Source organism: Dipteris shenzhenensis, chromosome 6 (assembly GCF_047967505.1).
Source record: "Dipteris shenzhenensis isolate YYH24624 ecotype China chromosome 6, Dip_SZ_1.0, whole genome shotgun sequence".
Classification (NCBI taxonomy): Eukaryota; Viridiplantae; Streptophyta; class Polypodiopsida; order Gleicheniales; family Dipteridaceae; genus Dipteris; species Dipteris shenzhenensis.
In genome coordinates, this window is record NC_141601.1 from 47,942,329 (window position 1) to 47,964,774 (window position 22,446).

The 22,446-nt window shown below is 44.0% G+C and overlaps 1 protein-coding gene across 1 annotated transcript in view; it reads right to left on the reverse strand.

The window, feature by feature from the left end:
* Positions 1-22,446, reverse strand: part of LOC147901264 (2-oxoglutarate (2OG) and Fe(II)-dependent oxygenase superfamily protein) — an 86,184-nt gene that overhangs the window by 11,550 nt on the left and 52,188 nt on the right. The gene's annotated exons all lie outside the window — the stretch shown is intronic.

The window sequence follows — 22,446 nt, forward strand, 5'->3', positions numbered from 1 at the left end:
TTTTAGTGTAGAGGCAGTTATCAATTTCACTCCTTCTAAAGCCCTGGGACCGAATGAAAGCATCAAACTTCTGATACCATTCTCTAAGCGCTTGCTTAAGACCATAGAGACTCTTCTTCAGCTTGCAAACTAAATGCTCTTTGCCCTTTTCTTCAAAGCCTTCCGGCTGCACCATGTAAATTTCCTCATGCAAATCCCCATGCAAGAAAGCTGTCTTGACATCCATCTGCATAAGCTCCATATCCTCTACTGCCACTAGTCCAAGCATGCATCTAAGTGTGGTCATCTTCACAACTGGAGAGAATATCTCATCAAAGTCCACACCCTTCTCTTGCTTGAACCCTTTAGCAACCAAACGGGCCTTGTACCTAGGCACATCATCACCTGTGACCTTCATTTTGTAGACCCATTTACATGGCAATGCTTTCTTTCCATGTGGCAAAGAAACCAAGTCCCAAGTCTTATTCTTCATAAGTGAACTCATCTCTGATTGCATAGCATACTCCCACTTCAGTGTTCACAGAAAACATTTTTCTCAACAAATCATAAAACTTGGGGTTTCAAATTTTGAAGGTTTATCCTGAGAATTTGCCGACCTTTTAGCTAAAATATAACTAAATTGCCTAAAATTTTGCAGATTTTACAAAATTGAGAAAATAATTTTTACAGGTGAAAATGAAAATGTTACAGGTTCATGGTATATAGTTTGCAGGTTTTCTGTGAACACTGTCCCACTTGCGTTGATCCTCACGCATCATAGCCTCTTTGTAGCAAGAAGGCTCCCCGCAATAAGTAAGCATCACATAGTCTACCCCTGGAACAAACCTATCAGGCGGTCTAGACACTCTAGATGATCTTCTCAAGGGCATTTCAGCTTGCTGTCCCACTTGCATATCAGCCACATTTGGCTCATCATTTCCACCAATAGATGATCCATCATCTACCCTTGATTGTATACCTGTGGGAGTACTTGGTTGTACCATTTCTTGCACATTTGGTGCATGGACAGCTTGCTGTCTATCAACATATGCAGGTGGATTCACATCCTGGAAAGTGATTCTCCTCATTTCCACATCCCTCATGGGTGCCTTATGCATCTTCTTCTCATTGAAGACCACATCATGGCTGCATATGATCTTCTTTGCTTCTGGATCCCAGAGACGATAGCCCATCTCTCCACTTTCACCATAACCCAGAAAGATGCATTTCCTAGACTTAGGATCTAGCTTCTTTCGAAGCTCTTTTGGCACATGTGCATATGCCTCACACCCATATATACGCAAATGAGAGTAAGAGGGCTTCTTGCCACTCCATGCCTCTTCAGGAATACCACCATCCAAACTCTTACTAGGTGATCTATTGATCACATGCACTGCAGTCTTCATTGCCTCATTCCAAAAACCACCAGAAAGACTTGCACTGGAAAGCATGCATTGCAACCTTTCTTGAATGGTACGGTTCATCTTTTCTGCAACTGGATTTTGCTCTGGAGTATGAGGGGATGTGAGCTCCCTCTTAATCCCACGTGTATCACAGAAATGCTAAAAGTCATGAGAGAGATACTCTCCACCATTGTCAATCCGTAGGCATTTAAGCATTCTACCTGACTGATTCTCAACCAAGGCCAGCCATTTCTGAAATACCTGGAACACATCACTCTTCCGAGCTATAGCATAAGCCCACACTTTCCTAGTTGCATCATCAATGAATGTCACATAGTATTCAGCCCCGCCTAATGACCGTTTAAGCATGGGACCACATACGTCTGAATGCACCAAATCAAGCATTTCAAACTCTTTCTTTCCCCTTCTTTTATGGGCTGATTTAGTCTGCTTCCCATAGAGACAATGCTCACAAAATTCAAAATCAGAGAAACTCAAATGCGGTACATAACCCAAACGGCATAAGAGTTTCATTCCATTCTGGCTCATGTGCCCCAATCTGCAATGCCACAAAGAAGTGCTTGGCTGCTCGGTTATTGCAACAACATGATCAAATATCCCTGATACATGTAAGGGATACAAAGTCCCACACTTGGCACCCCTGGCCAAAAGCATAGAGCCCTTCTGAATTTTTCAACTCTGAAAGCCAAAAGTGGTGTGAAAACCAGCATCATCTAGCTGACCCACTGAAATAAGACTCTTGGTCAACTTAGGCACATGTCTCACATGTTTCAAAACAAATGCAGACCCATTTGCAAAAGAAAACTTTATGTCACCTGCTCCTACCACCTGCTCCTACTATGTCACATGCATAGTCATTTCCAAGATGCACACAACCTGTCTTTCCACTATCATAAGTGGAGAACCATTCCCTATGGGGAGTAACATGGAATGAAGCACTAGAATCCAAAATCCAATCCTGGGAATATGCATCATCTGAAGTGGTAAGCAACTCTGCAGATAAACTAGACATGAAGAGAACGTCATTGTCACTATCATGTGTGACTGCATTGATCTCCTCGATCTTCACTTTTCCTTTGCCCTCCCTTGGACTCTCTTTCTTTTAATTTGCACCCCAATTTGCATTCTTTTTCTTATCCTTTTGCTCTCTTTTCAGCTTGTAGCAATCCTTTTTCATATGGCCCTTCTTGCCACAATGGTAGCACTCAATGTTCCGTGCCTTGGATTTGCTACGAGACTTCCCTCTTTCTTGGGACTTCCCCCTGAACTGTGATCTGCCCCTTTGCACATTCAAGGCTGCATCCTACTTGTTGCCATCCATAAACTTCCGTCTAATCTCCTCGGCCAACAAGCTACCCACAACATCATCAAATTTCAGTACTCCACCAGGTGCAGAGTTACTGACAGCTGTACGGAAGGTATCCCATGAGGATGGCAATGAACATAAGAGAAATATTGCCTTAGTCTCCGCATCAAAATTCATCTTCTGAGCCTGAAGCTGGCTGAAAATAATATTGAATTCATTCAAGTGAGAAGCAATGGAGACCCCTTCCTTCATCTGCAGCTCAAACAACCTCTTCATGAGGTAAACTTTATTAGAGGCAGTTTTCTTCTCATAAGTGGCACACAGTTTCTTCCACAAATCTTCCGTAGTCTGCTCATTTACTACTGTGAAATAAACTGACTCTACAAGATGAAGTCTAATAGTAGACTTTGCTAATGCATCCAACTCATTCCAATCATCCTCAGACATATTTGCAGGCTTAGCTTTAATCCCTGCCAAGGGTTTAATCTGCTTCTTTTGAATAAGCACATCCCTTATTTGTTCTTTCCACAAAGAAAAGTTTATCCCATCAAACTTTTTAATGCTGAAAAACTCCTTTTCAGGCATGGAAGAGGATGCCATGATGCAAATGAAACAAAATCCCAAATGCTAGTGCCTGCAAGAGAGAATCACACCAAATACTAGGTGCACCCAAATGTGTATGCCACAATAGAGTGAAATATCACCAAAATTCAAAGCTCAAAGCATCAAAAGATGCATCTGACTCATGTGCATATACTATGCATCCATATGAGCAAATCTGGCTCAAAAGAAAATGCCAATAAGTGCCAAATGACTCAAGCATAAACACCGTCCACTGGCATATGCATCAATAATATCTCATCCAAGAGAGCATAGCACTATCAGTGCATCACCTGCAATGTGTCAAAGCTGTCCCTCAGCTTAAAATAGCATCCATGTGCAAAGCGTCCATAAAAATAGCATCCCATAAGGCAATTTGGGCCTATCAGCGCATCCAATAAGGACCGCAATGCATCCAAATGGCCTATAAATCATCCACTGCAACCCAATGCACACCACGAATGAGCGCACACTGCTCAAACTGCAACCAGAGTGATCTGCATAAGGTATGCTCAAGAAATCAGTCCCACGGTAATGAGCGCTACTGAAAATAGAACCTGAGATGCCTCAAAACATGGGCGCCATTGCATAATCGGAATCAGCAAGAAAATCTGCAAATATCTCTCTTCTGCCAGAACTCCAAAATCCCAACCGATGAGTGAGACATGGGAGTCAACACTTATCCACTGCCATGTGGCATAAATCTAAGGTTTCAAAACCTTAGAATGAAAAATGCATAACAGAGAGACGAAATCGAATACACAGAGATCTATAACTCTGAAAATCCTCCACCGAATTGCGCAAGAACTGACAGGTAGGGGTTTTTGGGCGTACGGAACACAATGGGACAGACGGTTTTGGAAACCGTGGTCTCAATCACTGGGTCCAACACACGGACTGAAAAACGTTTTTGGAAACAGAGCTGTTTATAAACTCCACCGAAGTGCGAATGATGAGCAACACATAGAAGTTTTAGGACCTCCTGAGTCCACCGGAACTGACAGATCTGCAAATGGTTGCTCCAAACTTGAGTTCCAACACCCGGGCAAAAAACGCATGAACTGACACAGTGAGTCAGAAATCCACTGAAATGATCCCAAATTCAAGAATGAAGGTGTTTCCAAGCTCCTGAAGTAATGTGGACACCAAAAGCAAGCAATAGTTGCCTCTACAAGTCAATACGGAGTCTCTGTCATCGAACGGAACAGGGAAAAGCTCAAAAAACGACTTTTTCTTTGAAAGCTCTTAACAGGCTCTCAAAACCACTTCGCAAAGCCAAAGTGACTTTTCCAAAGGTTCCTCCAAGGTCTCTGCACACTCAGATGCAAGTAAAGTCGCCCACAAAGCTTCCCACAGAGCTTCTCCTTCCTCTCACAGAGCTGCTGAGCTTCAAGCATTCACGCACGCTCAGCTAGATCACCCGGGCTCTGATACCAATTGAGAGTGCTCTTCAACGGAAGCAAGAACGGAAGAAGGAGAGAGAGAGACAGAGAGCCACACAAGTTTTGGTGGGTGCAGAACCACCCTAATCTTCTTTTTCATTCATTTATATATGTGTTTGAGTATTGTACATAACCGGGGTAAAGGCACAGTGACCTTTAACCCCACACTTCAGCCCATGCTTCAGCTCGTGGGATTCAACTCCACCTGCAACTGTTTCTTCCGCAGCTTTGTACATATCTGCACGTCGGCATTCAGCTCGCCCAGTCTCTACTCAGTTCTGTCTGCCTACAGTTCTGCCCGCCACTGTTCTCTGCCCACCATCTCAGACAGCAGCTCTTCCTCTACTACTACCATCCATTGTGCCCACCATCTACAGCTGCTCCAATCCTTCCATCACTCTTCTTATCCCACTCTCTCTCCTAGCTGCCAGCTTTATCAAGTTTATTCACTATGGATTCGATTTCCACAAACTCTACACTTGTGGACAAATTCAAGAGGGAAGGATTCCCCACATGGCAAACAAAAGTGCAACTCCTTCTCATGAAGAAGAATGTTTGGGATGCCATCGAAGATGATGAAGGACTTGAGGAATCAACGAAGCCTCAAATACGCTAGATTTAAAAGTAACACAACTCAAGGGCCATCACCATCATCGGGCTTTGCCTAGATAATTCATTGATTCATCATATCAACTTCAAGTCCACGGCTAAGAAGATTTGGGCATGCCTCGAGAAAATATTTGGTAACAAAATCACCAACTCCAAGCTTTTTTTGAAAATGCAATTTTATAGGTTGAAAATCGAAGAGTGCAATACCTTGAGTGCACATATAGCAAAAATTTAATCTTTAGTTCAACAACTCTCCAACTTGAAGTGTCCCCCGGATGACGAGGACAAAATGGCTGTCCTCATGACGAGTATGGAAGGGACCTCTCGCTTTGAGAATGCCCTTGAAGTACTTCGAATTGCATCGACTACCTTCGAAGATATGGTGTCTCTTCTTCTTGAAAAGGATCGCCGCAACAAAGAATCTCCAACCTACTCATCGGATACTACATAGGCTCTTGCCTTTACAGAACCGTCCCCATTTCAGAGCAAGCTGAAAAGTATTGTTGTGGTCTTCCCAAAGAGTTGAGGGACTATTGTACCAAGACACACATTTCCAACATGTCACAGTTGATAGAGAATGCCAACACGGCTTACTCATGCAGTGCAAAGTCTCAGGTTTCAAAAGCAACTTCAAGGAGGAGCCAAAGAAACCACAGCAAGCTGGAAAAGTCCCTCTTAAATCAAAGTTTGTGGCAGGACAAAGGAGAAAACAACAGCCCTCTTCACTCACTCCTGAAGAGAGGAACAAGTTGTTTGTTGAAGGGAGGTGTTTTCTCTGCAAAGAGACGGGTCATAGGGCAGCAAATTGTCCTAACAAGAAGAGGAAATAACCTGCAGCAACTCGGGCTGACACTAATCAAGGCAATAGAGAGGACCCCAGAGGCAAGAAGCCCAAGCCAAGTGCTGGCCATATACCTGACATTATAGGGGGGGTGAGCATGATGAGAAGAAGACAAAGATGTGCAGAGCATGCGGCAAGCTACGGGATCAACATTGTCTGTACTTCTTTGACTCAGGAGCCAAAGCAAATTTCATTACTCCTGAACTTGCAGCTCAGTTGAGTCTTCAACCAGAGGAGATTGGTCCTCTTTGTGAGGCCAACATGGCTAATCCGGAGCTTAGTACCCCTGTCACTCCTATCATAGGGAAGCTACGGATTCACATTCAGGGATATGTGGAGTATGAGGATTTCTATGTGATTCCTTTACCTGAGTGTGATGTTTTGCTGGGGATGCCTTGGATGTACCGTGTGCATGCTATCATAGATACACATGATAAGAAGCTTACCTTGACTTATAGGGGTAAAACCCAAGTCATAGATGTAAAATCGAAGGGAGAATCAGTCCCAGTTGTATCCACTTGGCGATTTCCTCTATAATGAAAAAGCATCTTTCTGCGTATTTGATTTTTGTCACAGAAAAAGAACCAGATGAGGATAACTCTGATTTTTCCAAGCTAGAAAAACAGCAAACTGAGTTTTTATTTCAGTTTCAAGATTGTTTTTCAAATGAACTCCCAGAGGAGTTACCTCCTGAGAGGCCAAAAGATCATACCATTGATATCATTCCTGGCAATTCTCCACCTAACCGACCACCATACAGGGTGAGTGCGGCACAACAAGAGGAGATTATGTGTCAGGTGAATGAATTGTTACAGAAGGGGCTGATTCAGCCAAGCTCCTCTCCATATTGTTCTCCCGTCCTACTAGTGCAGAAGAAGGATGGATCTTGGAGAAATGTGTACTGACTACAGGGCTTTAAATAAGATCTCAATTAAGAATCGATTTCCTATTCCACGCATTGATGATATCTTGGATTGATTAGAGGGATCAGCCATCTTCAATCGAATTGACTTGAAGAGTGGTTACCATCAGATACGAATCAGGCCCGAAGATGTACATAAGACTGCCTTCAGGACCACTTTTGGACTTTATGAGTTTCTTGTCATGCCTTGACTAATGCTCCTGCTACCTTCAATCGTATGATGGATTGCATTTTCAGAGAGCACAGGAAGTTTGTGGGTACATTCTTTGATGACATTATTATGCACTCAAAAGATGAAGAGGAGCATAGGCAACACTTGGCAGTGGTATTTGCAGAACTCAAGAAACACAACTTGCTGGTCAACACAAAGCTTCATGCCAGAGATACATTCTTGGGACACATCATCTCACGAGATGGAGTGAGGATGGACCCAGCCAAGATAGAGGCAATCAAGAATTGGTCTCCATTGAAGAACCTACATGAAGTTCGTAGTTTTCTTGGCTTGTGTTCATACTACAGGCGCTTCATTCACTATTTTACTGAGATAGCTTCACCCTTACATGCTTTGCAAAAGAAGGCAGTGCCTTTCCGTTGGGGGAAGAAAGAAATTGCAGCATTCAATGAGCTGAAAGAAAAGCTATGCTCTGATCTTGTCATCATTTTGCCAGACCTGTGTAAGCCTTTTGTTCTTCAATGTGATGCAAGCGACAATAGTGTTGGTGGAGTCCTTATGCAGGAAGGCAGAGTGGTTGCATATGAGAGCAGCCTGCTCCGAGATGCTGAACACAACATGAATGTATATGAGCAAGAGTTGGTAGCTGTTATTCATGCTCTTACTGTGTGAAAGCACTATCTTTTAGGTGCTGATTTTATGTGCAAACTGATCATCAACCGCTGCGATACTTTCTCACTTAGAGAAAGTTATCAGAAAAGCACATGAGATGGGCAAACTTCCTTTCCATTTTTCATTTTCAGATAGTACATGTGGCTGGAAAGAAAAATGTAGTGGCTGATGCACTTTCCAAAAGGCCACGTACGGAAGCTATGTCCAAGAAACCACAGGTATCTGTAGTCATCATTGCTTATCACAATGAGCTTGATGCCATGAAGGAGCAGTATGCTATAGATGATGCTTTTGCATGTATTTATGATCAGCTTATGGAGGGCAATAGGCATGATCATTACACACTTAAGGAGGGATTTATAATGATGCATGGAAAGCTGTGTGTAACGCAGCCATTGAGGCATAAGGTGCTCACTGAAAGTCATGCCCCACCGTATGCAGGGCATAGGGGTATTGAGGCTACAATCAAAGCAGTAGAACACTACTTTTATTGGCCTTCTCTACGGAAGGATGTTGAGGATTATGTCAGGACGTGCATCACTTGTCAGAAGGTGAAGTATGATAAGCAGAAACAGCCCGGTTTACTTCAGCCTTTGCTTATACCAGATAGACCATGGCAGAGTATCGCCATGGATTTTGTTTTTGATCTCCCTCGCACTCCTTCTGGTCATGATGGCATTTGGACCATAATTTGCAGATTCAGCAAGATGGCTCATTTCATTCCAATAAGGAAGAAGATTACTTCAGAGCAAATGGCAAAGGAGTTCTTAAAATCTGTTTTCAAGTATCATGGGATGCCTAAGTCTATCGTGAGCGATAGAGATCCACGGATGACCAGCATGTTCTAGAGAGGTTTGTTTGAAGACATGGTAACCTCACTGCTGTTTTCATCTTCTTATCATCCACAGTCTGATGGTCAATCAGAAGAGGCAAATTCTACAGCTTTGGATTTGCTCTGATGCTATGTCTGAGCACACTCTTCCACGGGTAAGGCACCGTTTGAAATAGTGGAAGGAGCGAGGAAGGTTCCTCCTATCTTGCATACAAAGGAGAAATTTTTTGTGGCAGATGAGTATGTGGAGGACTTGCGGGCAGCCTATGAAAAGGTTAAGTATGCCCTCCAACGCAGCCAAGATAAGCAGATTAGAGCTGTGGATAAGCATCGCAGGGACTTGGTTATCACTGAAGGTGATTGGGTGTTGCTCCGTTTTCTTAAAGCACGCCGTAGGAACAAGAAAGGGAAGGTAAAGCTGTACACCAAGCTGAATCTTAGGTACTACGGCCCCTTCCAAGTTCTTGAGAAGACAATGAGGTGGCTTACAGGTTGAAGTTACCTGACCTATGGACCATCCACAATGCTTTCCATGTTAGCTTGTGAAGCCTTTTCATGGAGAAGTCCCACAGGATATGCCAGTTGAAGAGCAACCTGAAGTTGATGAGCAAGATGAGGTCTTGATTCCTGATCAGATTGTGGCACATAAGGAACGGAAAGCTAATGGTAGAGTTGCCAGACACTATCGTGTGAAGTGCAAGAACTATCTTGCGAACGATGCGATCTGGATGGAAGAGAGTGAATTGGCAGATTCACCTCAGATTTTACAGCTCTACCTTGAGGCATTTGGTCTCGAACCTACTGCGGTAGTCACTCATGCCGGTTCAGCAGAGCACATGTCTGGAGCATTACCGGATGCTCATGGGAGCACCTCCACACCCACAGTGTAGACAAACTCACAGGATATCTAGAGGTTGCTCGGTGACACTACGGTTTCACCCGAGGCACTAATGCTGACAGTGTTTCTGCCGTGAGAATTCTATGATGAGTGTGAGACTTCTATGATGTGTGATCATGAGTCATGACACTCCGGTTGGTTGATACACTGCCACATAAGTTGCAAGAAAATATATTAATAGTTATAAAATAGCATCTATGAGCTTCCCTTCATGACAAAAAGTGACTTAAAGCGTCGCTATGTAGCGGCTTTTTGCTTTGTTCCATCGCTATATAGCGAGGTTTTTAATTAAAAACGTGGCTATATAGCGACGGAAAAGCGTCGCTATATAGAGACGCTGTGGGTTAAAACCCAAAACTCCCGTCACGCGGTGCTTTCTTTAGCAATCTCTCTAATCTCTCAAGTAACCAAGGCAATCTCTCCTCCCACCTATTTTCGACGACCTCCCACCTATTTCATGCCCAAGGGGTCGCTACTGCATTCCCAATCCACACTGTTTGGCCACCAACAACAAAGTACCATCATCGCAGTCCTCTGTATGTACATTGTATTTTTGGTACTTCATCTGATGTTGTACTATAGATTATGGGCTGTTTTATGCCTATTGTGACACCCTTTTCTATTTGCTATAATTTTGGGACTGCAAACAAGATAGTTTGCTGTTTCAAGAGGGGGCTATGTCACAGGGACGTGGTGGTGATGGTGAAATGTCCAAACTAACTGTCACTGAATTTAGCCTAGGGTACCAGGTTAGGGGCCTTAGTTAATGCCCAAAAGGTACCTATGATTTCATGTGCAATAAGTGCAACTCCTGGTGCTATTGGAGTGGTTCCAATTTCTAAGGTCATTGCTTTGGTTCAGTGGGGCCATCCTTTAAAAACTGACCCCCTGGAGATCCTACAAAATAGGGTCATTCCTTTGCATTAGGGTCATGGTGTACCATCTGAACCCCTAGGGGCATTAAAAATCCCATGCCTCTTTTTGCCTATGTGTCTGCTGGTGGCCTATCTGCTTGCCTTGTGTCACCCCTGGAAGCCCCTGGAGCCCTTCCTTGGCTTTCCTTGCTGATTTGAGACTTCACCCCTACCAGGGGCAGCTTCATTCCTAGATGGCAGATTTCTGCAGCTCTCCCTTTGCTTGCTGAACTGGAATTTCATGCTTTCTTCACAACAGTTCTCCTCCCCTTGGTGCCCTCTGTTGCTGGCATGCTTCTGGGACCTGAACGCCTTCATTCTGGGCCACTTTTGAAGCTGTTTCCGACTTTCTTGGCGACAGATCTTTTCTCCATCTGAAGCCATATTCATGGGCGCCTCTCTCCCTGCTCCTTCCTGGTGCAAGATGCACTGAAAACGGAATTGTTTGTGGGCTGCTAACTCTGTTCTGGTGGACGCATTCTTGGCTGATCTGCTACATCTTGCTGGACGCACTCTTCTCTGAAGTTTTCTGGTGCTGGAAGACACTCATCGGCAGCTCCCTCCTACCAGAGTTTGCTGTCCGCTTCTCATCCTACTTCTAGAGCTGTTTCGGGCTGAAACAGGCTCTTTCTGTTGGCTGAATTCTCATCTTCCTTTTCCACTGTTTGCTACAGCCATTCCTACTGAGTTCCTACTAGGTTGGATGCCCTGCCATTGGCCGGGGAAGAGGATTGGGGCACTGGTTGTGATACTCTCTTCCTGGGGGTGCAGTGGTTGGCCTTGGGCTCGGTAATGGCTTGGAAACAGGTAATGCATTGCTTGGCATGCTGTTAGACTGGTCTACTTGTGAATATGCATGTCTACTGAAAGGAACCAAGGTAATAGCACTGGGAGTTGGTCACTAGCACAACCACGGGTTGGCGTTGTACTAGGTTGCACCTGCGGGTGAGCTCTTGAAGGGAGTCCCTTTGTATTTTGAGCTAACCAGATTAAATAAATACTTCGAGGGGCGCCAAGTGTTGGGGCCAACAGGTGTCACTCTCTATGCTTCTGAGTAGGGGCATTCTAGCCTCCCTTGTCTTAAATGGTTCCATGATGCTATGAAGTGAAGTTCTATGCTTTGAGTTTTGTTTGTAAACAAAGGCAATCCTTTAAGTTGGCTGCATTTTTCATTTTTGTGAGATAGTAGAGACAGATACACTGCCCTTAGTGATCTAAGGCCGGTTACATTCACTCCTTGCTCACTAGACCAAAGACATGGCCCATAGGAGTGATAGTGGCGCCACTTGTTTGTTGCAAAGCATAGCCGGGAGACCACAACAAGCTACACATGTCGATAGCCGCCAATGTTCCATCACAAGTTTTATGCCACCGCAGCAGCCTCGTATAGCGACACCCCTTTCTAAGGGTTGATGCCCCACTAGCTCCCATCCTCTGAGCCCGTAGATGTTTATCTCTATGTATTGATGCCATTATGATCATGATTATCGTTTTTCTCTTTTTGTATTCATCAGGTGTTGATGCCCGCTTAGTGGCTCCACCCCTTAGCTCATTGTATCAAGTTTCTTTAGTCTCATAGATCCTTTGGTTGTTCGAAGACTTTTAGTAAACTTTCTTTCTTCTTTCTTCTCTCATAAAAGGGACCTAGACAGGCTGAGCATCAGCAATGATCCATCACTTATTTTCTTCCTCGATGCCAAAACTCACCAAATCCAAAGCCATGTCAAACGAACTCTTCTTGTCTCTTCTCAGTCAGTCGGTGCAAATGGTCCACAAAGAACCTACATAGGTGTATTTATTCGAATGTATAGCTAACTGATAGTTCTCCTATTTAGGCATTCTCTCTCTTTCATAGGACAGCATGACATATTTATTTTTTCTTGTCACAGACATCAGCCTTGGATATGAGTGCCTATTTAGTGCCCCCAACCCTTAGCTTTCATTGTATCTGGTTTTTTTCTAGTCCCTTTGACCCTTCGGTCATTCATAGATGCACGAACTACACACGATGCAGAGACAGACAAGGGCACGCACGATGGAGGTTCAGCCCATCACAGCTATATCCGGAGGGGATCGCCCAATCAAAAGTGTCACTATCACCATGGCCCGTGAGATATAGAGATCACAGAGACCCCACCCCCGCCGTAGAGAGAGATGACCTAGCAAACACACGTACGATGAATTTTTCCAGCTCATAGGAGAGCCACCCTGGTAACCGGGTTATGTATTTTGACTCTGAGATTGAGTTTGGTTAGCATAGTACTCAGCAAAGGGCCTTAGCAAGCCACCCTGGCAACCGGGTTATGTATTTTGACTCTGAGATTGAGTACTAGTTTTGACTCTAGTATTTTGAGTTTGGTTAGCATAGTACTCAGCGAAGGGCCTTAGCAAGCCTCTACTTCAGCCTAGAGTGGCTTGTATGAGTTATTTGTGTGTGTGTGTGTGTGTGTGTGTGTGTGTGTGTGTGTCTGTGTGTCTGTGTGTTCCTTGAGGCTGAAATGTCATGCAATGATATCCATGGAGACATCATGCCTTTATATGCGGTGATTTCAATAATGCTCCGCAACAGGGTGACAATACATCAGGAAATACTCATATCTTAACCTCCGAAAGGCATGCATGGTCTCAATTACTGATTCATCTTGATTTGGTTGACCTTTGGAAGGAATTGCAGCCTTTTTCACCTGGATACACTTTTCAACATAATGCCCTTTCTTCTCATCATGCATGCCTGGATCGCTAATATAGTATAGCTCCGCAACAAAATGATGATTTTACATGCAAAATGTGGGTTGACTATGCCTTTGTGCATTCAAATCATGCACCGTTATGGTTGAGGCTATCTTTTCATGATATGCCAGATGATAGATTGCCTCAAAGGTGACATCTGATTGTGAACAATAGCTATTTGCAGCATGCTGCTTTCAAGGCAATGGTTACTGAAGCCTATCAATCTCTGTCTTCTTAGAGCCACTTTGATATTGATAATGCATGGGATTCTTTTTTTTCCAAAATGCAAGTTGTAATCAGAGGTTATGGCAAGTCTTACATGAAGACTTTGAGGGAAACTGTTGCTCAAGCTAAATTAACTTGCCAAGACCTCACTGAACTCAGTCACTTTCGTCCTTTGTCCTTGCATGAGCAAACAATACTATGCCAAGCTAAACATTGTCTCCAAATCAATGATCACAGGAAACTTGCTAAATGGGAGACCAGAGCAAGACAAAGAGCTTTCACAGATAAAGGCTGTTCTTCCAAACAATTTTTTAAAAGCTTGCATCAGAACAAACATTTGCAGGGTGCTTATGGCTGATGGTTCATGGACTACATCACGGTCACAGCTTGCTTCTGTCTGTGTACATCATTTCTCCTAGCAATTTGGTTATGCAGATCCTCCCTTGCAGTAGGTTTCCTCTACAAGAAATTTACTTTTACAGCATGTTTCTCCTATTACCTCCACTACTCAAGCTTTGGAATTGGAGGAACCTTTTATTGAAAGGGAATTGGCAGATGCAATCAAATCCTGTGGTAGATGGAAATCTCCAGGATGGGATGGTCTTACAGTTGAGTTTTTTTTAGAATATTGGCCTCTTTTGAAGCATACTTTGCTGCATATGGTACATTTTGCTTGGCAAAATCAGAAAATGCCAGACACATGGAAGAGAGGTCTTGTTAAACTCCTTCCAAAAAAGCAAATCTGTGAATCTTTGGCTGATTGGAGACCTATCACCCTTACGCCAGTCATTTACAAATTTACTACCAAAATGATTGTTGATCAAATAAAAGGCTATTTGCATGATGGGTTGCATCCTGTGCAATATGGTTTTATTCCTCGTAGGCATATCACAGACAACATTGCTAATGCCTATGTTGGAATAGAATATGCCAAATATATGCAGTAGGATGTTTTGCTATTGCAAGTTGATATTGCCAAAGCTTTTGATACTATTCAGTGGGACTTTATTTCACAAACGATGTAGGCCTTCGGATTTGGCACAAAAATGCAGCTGTTATGCTCTAGCCGAGATAGCATGACCTCGGATAGATCGGTGGGCATTTTCTCTTAGATGACCAACTTTTGTAATAGTTAATGTGCGTAATTGAAATGGTCAAGAGAAGTAACTGCCAAGGTCCTAGGTGAGGGTGGAATGGCATTGACTAGGTAGTTCTGAGTGCTAAGGCCTAGGTGCACCTAAATGTGCAATAATGCCAAGGGGCAAGTGGGTTTTAATGTGCCCCAAGAGAGGGGTAAAAAGGTGCACCAAGTGGAGAGGCTAAATTGATGACATTTGGCAAGGAGAACTATCTAGGGAATTGAGGGTCTCATGGATAAGCATGAAAATAATGAAGGAACGTAGGTATCTGACGATCTGCGATCCATGAGAGTAGGCTGGGTGGAAATAAAGATAAGCCATCGCCCGTGATTGTATTAACGCAGGGAAAGAGATTCAGGCTAAAGAAAGTAGGGTCTGACAGTTGGTATCAGAGCCTTGTGGAGAGGTAAAGGACCAGAGAAGGGTGAACGTGACTAGACGTTGTGACGAAACGAGGTGGTCACGGAGATGCTGACGACGCCTGATCGACGGCGTTCTCGACTGTCGATGTAAAAGCTTAGTGGGGGTCCCGTAGCGCGTTGATGCGCAAGTGGCCTATGAAACGTGGGCATTGGACTACTTCGATGGAGGTCGTCAAGGTTGACGATGTTTTCCCAAGCGGGGCTTGAGCGCAGGGGACGCAGCGCAGGTTGGCTACCGTGGCCTATGAAGGATCTAAATTAACGGACAGCTGAACTTGGGACAGCGCACTTGGTTCGACGGTCGACGGGGCAGAAGACCAGACGGAGCTTTTGTTTCGTGGCGGGATTTCAGGGTCACATAAGGCAGCGAATTGTGGCATGTGGAGTGCAGAGGTGGCGTGATCCGTCAAATGATTGCGAGCCCACGTACAACTACCATGCGCTAACAAGATTTTCACGTGCCTCCCTTCTCCGTCGAACCACCACGCTGTTGTTGGTTGGAGCTCGTTGTTGGAGCTTAGCTGCATCTAAGATGCCTGTTAGCACAAAAGTTGAGTAAGTTGTGATCGATTAAAGCTGAGCAGCCGGGATTGTTGCGAACATCCTTCGAAGACAACCAGGGAGCATCTTTTCTCTTATATATACATATATTTCAGGTTTTCAGTTTGCAGTAGTTGTTCCTGTACAAAAAGGCGTTTGGAAGTGCTGTACTTTTGGAGTTTTCCCGTGAGAAAAGAAGAAAGAAAATTTATAAAGACTGAAAAAAAAAAAAAAACCCATCTTCCATTGTGAAACTATGGAGGCAGAAGGGCAGAATTCTAGGGTGAATCCTAGTGAGTCTAGAGTGCAGTCTACACAACAGATGTCACATCATGCAGCGCCTACGTTGATTGGTAGGATTTCGATATTAGAAGATGCTTTACAGCAGATTATGAACCAGCAGCTTCAAGTGAATGCTGGTCAAAATGAGATCAGGGAGATGGTGCAAGCCTTGTCGGCTAGACCGTCTAGAACTGATAAGGGCAAAGCTCCAGCAGAGCCAGAGCCCAGTATACATTCATTAGAGCGCGCAAGGGTCAAAGTGCCCAATATCGCTAATTATAGACCGGAGAAGTACGTTGGTCGGATGACCGAGCGCAGCTCTGATGTGATCGAGGTTTGGTTACACAAGTGGGAAGAAGCCTTCGCCATTTGTGAAATTAGATCCGATCTAAAGAAAATCCGCGAGGCCACACACCTGTTTATTGAGGCAGCGGACAGATGGTGGATAAAGCAACAGAAGGATCAAGTTGCTCCAACCACCTGGGAAGGGTTTAAAGCTGAATTCAAGAAACACTTTCTTCCACCTGATGAAGAATCCCGAGCTTGGGATGCTTATAGAAATCTTCGTCAGAGGAGTCTGTCAGTGGCAGAGTACACTGACAAATTCAGGGAATGTGTCATGAAAATAACAGACCCTCTCCCTATGTCGGTTCAGTTAAAAGACTATCTATGGACTGAACGACAAAATCAAAATGGAAGTTCGGGCTAAATATGTGACTACATTAGATGAATCTATTGCAGTAGCCCTGAACTATGAGGATGCCAGAGGCAGATCTGGTGGATTTGTGCAGGCAGGGACTCAGTATGAGCACCCGAGAAAAGGGGGATTTCAGAGGAAATGGGTTTCAAAGACAAGTGTCTCTCAGCCAAGTGGCCAAACCAAGCAGGTGAAGCCGGTTGAGGGACCAGTAAAAACAAGTACCACCGTTGGGGTGAAAAGGAAAATAACTCCAATGGCAGCCCGGGCTTGGTCAAAGTCCTCGTTGACCCCTGAACAAAAAGAGAAAGCTAGAAAAGAAGGATTGTGCTTCGGCTGCCTTCAGCGACATCAGTGGAAGGATTGTCCACTGAATAAAGACCGTCGCACGGCTAATATGATAATATCTGAATGCGACGTAGAAATGCAGGAGAGTCCCAATGCGGAACATATGCAGATGCGACTGGCGGGACCTTCTCAGAGGTTAGTACCTTGTTTGTTATGTGTATCTGTTGCTAAGTTAGTGACGAGTGCACCTGATAACATCCTATCTAAGCCCGCAGCAACGGGGTATACGGCCTTTAATGATACGGAGTTAATTAAAATGAAAGGGCAAGTGGCCAGTCATGATGTCATTGTGTTGTTTGACTCGGCGTCAACTCACAATGTGATTAACTCCAAGCTCGTGAAGAGGATGAAATTAAAAACAAGCCCATCTGACTATGCGTATACAGTCAGGATGGCAGATGGAAGTTCAACTGAAGTATGGGACCAAAGGGTTACCCAGTTAGAGCTTCGGATTCAGGACTATGCTGAGAAGCTTGATTTTGAAATGACCAAGCTTCCTCATGCAGATATAGCCCTGGGAATGGCGTGGCATTCTAGGAAGAATCCAGCCATTGATTGGAAAAAGCACGTATATCAATTCAAGATGAATGATGTGCTTTATGTCTTGCGAGGTGAAAAAGATATACCTGGGGGACCGTTGGTTTCCGTGATGGAAATCAGAAAGGCTCAAGTAGAGTTTTTATTCCTTTGCACAGCATCGGTAGAGCTGGTGGATGATTCTTCGGCTAGCACTAATGTTACGCAAAGTGGTGAGATGGCCAAGCTGGCTAATCTTATAACAGAGGAGTTCTCTGAATGTTTTAGGGATGAACTACCTTATGGGTTACCTCCTAAGCGGAAAGTTCAGCATAAGATTGAATTGATCCCGGGGGCAGAACCTGTAAATAGACCTTCCTATAGAATGAGTTTTGCTGAAGAAGCGGAGGTGCGTAGACAACTGGAAGAATACCTCAAGTTGGGGCAGATTCAACCAAGTTTCTCCCTTTTGCTTCGCCAGTGATATTAAAGAAGAAAAAGGATGATACGTTTCGCCTCTGTATAGATTACAGAGCATTGAATAATATCACTGTTAAGCACAGGTATCCGATGGCTCGGATTGATGATTTGCTAGATGCATTACATGGAGCCGTGATTTTCAGCAAGATAGATCTTAAGTGTGGCTACCATCAGATCCGGATTAGAGCCGAGGATGTGCATAAAACCGCTTTCAGAAGCAGGTTTGGTCATTATGAGTTTTTGGTAATGCCCTTCGGACTTACCAATGCTCCAGGGACCTTCGTCATGCTTATGAACGATTTACTACGTCCGTATATCGGAAAGTTCGTAGTACATTTTATTGACGATATCTTGATATTCAGTAAAAGTATTACTGAGCATCGTGAACACTTAAGGATAGTGTTCAGTACTTTGAGGAAAGCCAGTCTTTATGTGAATAAGAAGAAAACTATACTATGTATGGTTAGGCTTGAATACTTAGGGTTCATAATTACTCCACAGGGGGTAGAAATGGATCCGAAGAAAGTGGCTGCAATACTAACTTGGCCAATCCCTCAGAGTCTGACCGCGTTGCGATCATTCTTGGGATTTGTCCAGTTTTATAGAAGGCATATCAAAGGATATTCCGGAATAGTATCGCCATTGACTCATCTGACCTCAGATAAAGTACCTTTTATTTGGGAACAGAATCAACAAGAAAGTTTTAACACCATAAAACAAGCTGTGGTCACCCGACCGGTGTTAAAAATAGTTGATCCCCAGAAACCGTTGTTCCTAGAAACCGATGCAAGTGGCATTGCGGTAGGAGCAGTCCTCCTTCAAGAGGGAAGGCCAGTAGCCTTTGAAAGCAAGAAGCTTTCTCCCTCTCAAAGGAATTGGCCAACTCATGAATTGGAGTTGTATGCTGTTATCCATGCTTTGAAAACATGGAGACATTATTTGTATGGTTCAGAGTTTTATGTGGATGTGGATCATGATACTCTGAAACATTTTTGTAAACAGCCTGACTTGAGGGGCCGCCAAGCTAGGTGGGCAGAGCTCATGCAGGAGTTTAATCTAACGATTCGGTACCGAAAAGGAAAAGACAATAAGGTGGCTGATGCGTTGTCTTGCATTATGCACAACCTGAGTTTCACGGTATTAGAGAGTGCTCCAATGACCGAGATAAGAGAAACTCAAAAAGTGGACGAGTTTGTCCAGAGCTTATGGCCTAAGGCTCATGTGTTAAAACCCGGGGAAAGTGAAAAGGATGACCTGGCATCCAGAAAAGGCCAAACTTATGCAAGATATACCATAAGGAATGGTATGCTAGTTAGAAATGGCAAGGTTGTAGTACCTGGTCAGAATGATCTCAGGCAGAGAGTCATTCGACAGTGCCATGATAGCCCGTGTGCGGGACATCTAGGAGTCGAGAAGACATGATCTCGTGAAGCGAGATTTCTTTTGGCCAAAGATGAAAAAGCATATTCATGAATAAAGGCCGAGCGGGTGAAGCCACCCGGACTTTTACAGCCCTTGGAAGTACCACTAAGTAAGTGGGAGAGCATTTCCATGGACTTTATAGTGGGACTGCCTACGACACAAGGAGGGTATGATTCTATCCTTGTGGTGGTTGATCGTCTAACCAAGATGGCTCACTTCATTCCGACTAGAGAGTCTGTTAGTGCCCCGCAAGTGGCGGATCTGTTCATTAGACATATATTTCGTCTGCATGGATTGCCTAGATCCATAGTGTCAGACCAAGATGTCAGATTTACCGGTCATTTTTGGACAGCGGTATTTGAGACACTAAGGACTGAGTTGGGAATGAGTAGTGGGGATCATCCTGAGACGGATGGTCAGACGGAGAGAGTCAACCAGACTTTAGAGGATATGCTGAGAGCATATGTGTCATTGAGGCAACATACATGGGACAAGTGGTTGCCATTGTTGGAGTTTGCCTACAATGATAGGAAACATTCCTCTACCGGGTTCAGTCCGTTTGAGCTGAACTATGGTTATAGACCAGCCAATCCAACTATAGTTGGAGTACCTCAGAAAGTGCCTAGTGCCGCGAACTTTGTAGTTCAGATGTGGGAGATGCTAGCACTTGCGAGAGCTAATATCCGCCAGGCTATGGATAGGGCCAAGGTATATGCGGATGAAAATCGGTCTATAAGAGTATTTAAAGAAGGAGAAAAAGTTTTTCTCAGAGTTCCTTCGCACTCGAAGTCATTGACTTCAGGAGAGTGTGCTAAGTTATCACCTCGATACTGTGGGCCGTGGTTAATTCTAAAGAGAATAGGCAGTGTAGCCTATAAATTGGAATTGCCACAGGGGTGTAAGGTGCACCCGGTTTTTCATGTTTCGCGCTTAAAGAAATTTTTGCATACAGGTGACTCACTAATCGAAGGTGTGGTTTTGTTTCAGGAGATAGAGGATATTGCAAGGCGCAAGCCAACAAGAATCCTGGACCGAGGAACAATGCAAATATGAAATCGGAAGATACCCACAGTGTTGGTTGCATGGCATGGTCAGCCTCTATCGGAAGCTACCTGGGAATCCGTATACCAGTTACAGAGAGCGTTCCCAGATTTCATCATCGAGGACGCTGATGCTTGAAGAGGGAAGGAATGTTGTGCTCTAGCCGAGATAGCATGACCTCGGATAGATCGGTGGGCATTTTCTCTTAGATGACCAACTTTTGTAATAGTTAATGTGCGTAATTGAAATGGTCAAGAGAAGTAACTGCCAAGGTCCTAGGTGAGGGTGGAATGGCATTGACTAGGTAGTTCTGAGTGCTAAGGCCTAGGTGCACCTAAATGTGCAATAATGCCAAGGGGCAAGTGGGTTTTAATGTGACCCAAGAGAGGGGTAAAAAGGTGCACCAAGTGGAGAGGCTAAATTGATGACATTTGGCAAGGAGAACTATCTAGGGAATTGAGGGTCTCATGGATAAGCATGAAAATAACGAAGGAACGTAGGTATCTGACGATCTGCGATCCATGAGAGTAGGCTGGGTGGAAATAAAGATAAGCCATCGCCCGTGATTGTATTAACGCAGGGAAAGAGATTCAGGCTAAAGAAAGTAGGGTCTGACAGCAGCAAGTTATCAATTGGCTATATCAAGATAGTAAAGCTACCTGCATACTTTCAGGGGATATTTCTACAACCTGGACTCTTGGTTGTTCTGTTCGGCAAGGCTGTCCCCTCATTTGCCATGGCCACTCATCCAATGCTTCAATATATGGACCACCTTTTGGACACTGGCATGTTGCATGGATTGCAAATTCCTGACAGCCGTAGCATGATCGCTTAAGCATATGCTGATGATTCTTTCTTTACCCCGAAAAATACTCAGAGCGATCTCTCTTTGATTATGCAGACCCTTTCCACATATGGCTTAGCTGCTGGTTTTCATGTGAATTTTCAGAAATCCAAGCTATTGCCGTTGCATGCTAAAGACTGGCATAGTCTTTTATGGCCTGGGGAAATTGTTCCACCTTCTCAATTGATTCGACATCTTGGCTATCATCTAGGTTGGGGACTCACTCGTTCTCAACAAACTAATTGGGTACTCACAAAGCTGAGGAAAAAACTTGAATATTAGAAGCTTGCAACTTGGCCATTACATGTTCGTTTGCGAATAACGCAATCCATTTTGATAGCATACATACAATTCTATCTGCCCCTCATCATGTTTACTAAGGCAGATCTGGTTTCCTTTATGTCTGCTATCATGGAGATTTTTTGGCGTTCAAAAAATGGCAAGAAAAGTCTCAGATTACTCTCTATGCATCGTCTCTGTTCTCCAAAGATGCACGGGGTTCGAACATACTCAATATTCAAGTGCATATACTTGCTCACAAGGGAAAAATGATGTTGCAGTTTATGCAAGGGGATCAGCCCTGGGCTTTCATGATCCGCTCTCTTTTGTTGCATATTGATACTTCTGCTTTTGGGCATTGGCAGCCTGACACAATGGGATTTTCTATTTGGCTCTATGCAAGGCAAGATCAGAGGCTGCCCTTTTGTCTCTCATTTGCTTCTTGATTGGAACGCTCTCATTCATCAGGGGCTTCGAGCGAGATTTCCTACTGTTACTTTTAGCAGGTTCTTCTGGTTATTTGGTTTTCATCCAGCTAGGCAGGGTTTTGATTTATTTTTTGTTTGGGTGCACTGCTGGGCACTTTGGACTCTATGGATGGACAGAAACCATAGAGTCTTTGATGATCCTACTTTTCCATCTTTTGTTTTCTTCAAACGATCTTTGCGGCAATCGTTTTATGATTGCTTTTAGACTCATTTGATTGACCATGATGTATATATGGCTTATACTGAGATTTTCGGTTGAGTAGTAGTTACTCCGCTTTTCGAGTACCTATGAATGTAATTATTTGACAGCAATAAAATATTCTTCTCACCAAAAAAAAAAAAAAAGTGTGTGTGTGTGTGACACAGACTGTGTTTCTAGATC